The 2,755-nt window shown below is 35.1% G+C and overlaps 1 pseudogene; it reads right to left on the reverse strand.

The window, feature by feature from the left end:
• Positions 1-263: 263 nt before the first annotated feature.
• LOC114207414 (SNRPN upstream reading frame protein pseudogene) lies at positions 264-482 on the reverse strand (annotated as a pseudogene).
• Between the last annotated feature and the right edge of the window lie 2,273 nt (positions 483-2,755).

Raw genomic sequence — 2,755 nt, forward strand, 5'->3', positions numbered from 1 at the left:
TTAAAAAAAATCATAAGTGCAATTATCATAAGTTGGGAACCATTTGTATTTTGATGAAGGTAATTCCTTGTTTTCAGATAATAAAAATGTCTGTGATCAGCAAATATACCTCTAACAATGCTTAAAGAGAGCAATTAAATATTCTTAGTTACCTTTTTATCTCATGGGTAGCTTTATTACATTGTCAGCTGATTCAAATATATCAATACATTGTCAGCTGGATTTTCCCTTGGAATCAGCTACTTTAATATTCGAATACTGCTTTACCCACCTCTTGGTGTCTCAGCTAAGAATGCCTGTCTCAGGATTTCCACCTGGAAATATACCACAGGTGCTTGCTGTTGATGAGATTCCCTCAAGTACAGGTGATACTCTTGGTTTGTCAGTGAGCCTGTCCTACTACATTTGACTTGGATTTCCAAATCTGGTATGTGGTAGTCTGTAGTCCATCTCAGGTATAAGTGGTCCCTGGCCCACTCCATCCAGCTGCTAACTGGTCCTCAGATCAGAGTGTCATCTCTAGTAGCTGCTCAACTCCCCTTAGTTACTGTATAAAGAGTAACACAGCAACAACAAATATGTGTTGATTATCAGAATAATTGTTGCCAATGTATATTACCCCATAGAATGGAACAAATTTTTAAAAGTCAGACATCAAAGAGATTTTTCTTTGTCTAGTTTCCTAAATGTGTATAAGATACTGTATGATATAAATAAGGTCAAATGAAAATATAGCTAGATGTGTTTTTTTGTGGTAGTGAGGTGTTTGGTTGTTATTGGTTATCCTTTGAAACCAATTCTGTTTCTTGGGGTAGGAAATGTCTTAGGTATAATGCATTGCTAAATAATAAAAATAATACAATTTACTCTGACTAGCATCACAATTCTTACAGCACCAGATGTGTAATATATGGAAATCTATGATATGCTTGACAAGTGTCTTGGATCACAGGCAAACAAAGTAGTGTTCCATCATTTGCTGTTGAAGTACAGCAATACACCCTAAGTAAGAAGAGCTATGAAAAGAACAACACAACTATTTCTATCATTCTGTAGGCAAAGCACAATAAGTGTTGATTAATGTGAGATTTACTGAAAAGTTATGAACGAAGGAGCCAAGAAGGTGGCCAGCTAGTCACTGCCTAATGTTTAAATTGCAGCACCCTAATGATTTTCACTTTCCTCCAGCACATTTCCTGTATTCCCATTTTAAGTCACAGTGGTAATAGATTTTTTACCACTAAACTTCACCTACTCTTTAGTCGTCAGAAGAGCTGCTTATTGGGCACTTATTCAGGTATTTTCCCTAAATTTGTCTTGGTTTATTTCTTCCCATTATGTCTTTTAAATAATAACTGTAATTAGTCGTTTTGTAAGGTTTAATATTTAAAACACTTTCGTAGTTGTTGAAGTCAGTTCTTACCACATCCATGAAAGTTAGGCCAGCTCTGTTTTATTGTCTACCTCAGGTGACTTCCTGTCAAAAATAAAAACTTTATAAACTCCTTTTAATGAAGGACCATATTTTGTATATCCTCAACAGACTAGGGTGTAAGTTTTGAGGACTTAATCCATGTTTAACAATAACTGAGACATGTACAAAGTTACTGCTAAACATATGCTACTTTGAACACTGGATTGGGTCTTATTTTATTAAGCTTGTATATAATACATAACAAATTTCCATACACACCTGGGCAATCAAAAGAAAATTGATGACTATGAGTAAGGTAAGTAAAAAACACTCCCTCCCAGATTCAAAGTGATATCTAATTGAGGCAAATTACCTTATCCAGGATTTGCTTATAATAGAAAATGTAGCTCCTGAAAGGTTTAATGATACTGAATTGGTACCCTTTTGAACTAAATTACTTCTTCAGAGAGCAAAATGGTCTTACTGGAAGAGGTAATTTAACTCAAACATATAAGCACTTTACCTCAAAGAAAGAGTACCAGTTTTCTCTAGGAACTCCATTATTCAGTTGTGCACCCCCCTGCACAAAGAATTGGGCTACAAACTCTTTGTCTACTACTGCATATATACTGCAAAACATGGCCAGTGTTTTCCTCCTTAAAGTGGCCATATTAGAATGTTAACTCTCTAAGGACAGGGATCTGCTCTCAATGGGAAATTTAGATTGTGGTAATTAAAATAGTATGCTTATACAAGGTTTGATATTTCATGGGGGGAAATTTCCTCATTGCTGTGACTCTAGCACAAGTGAGATAAAAATGATTGACAACCCTTCATAGGGAAGGCCTATTTTGGGGAATGGTAGTGCTCATCCTGCTCATCAAATTTATTCTCTGACCCCTTGAAAAATAGCAATAGTCCAGATCTAGCTAATCCCTTCACTTAGTCTTCTATAAACAGTTCTTATAAATGCTAATCAAGAGCCTCCCTTGATGTCACATATTTTGTATTATAGACCAATCCTCTGTTTCAAGCACTGTTTTAGATGTGATGCCTTTTGTACAAACATTCTCAAATACTCTTATCTTATGGATTTACTATTTGGACTTTATTTTTTTCTTGAACTTTAATGTTGCCCTTCTGCATATTTTAATAAGACATCTCAAAATATTTTTTACTGATGTAGTTGTTTATGCTGTTGCTGTTGTTCAGAAATGGATCTGGCAGAGGCCAGATAAAGATATCACCTATATTTATTTCTTTACCACTCAATATCTACAAGCATTATATTCCCATCCAGGGTATTCACTCTAAATCTGTCCAAGTTAGGCATTACTTTTT

Source organism: Eumetopias jubatus, unplaced genomic scaffold, assembly GCF_037043125.1.
Source record: "Eumetopias jubatus isolate StellerSeaLion01/CBP00866 unplaced genomic scaffold, mEumJub1_p1.0 scaffold_11, whole genome shotgun sequence".
Taxonomy (NCBI): Eukaryota; Metazoa; Chordata; class Mammalia; order Carnivora; family Otariidae; genus Eumetopias; species Eumetopias jubatus.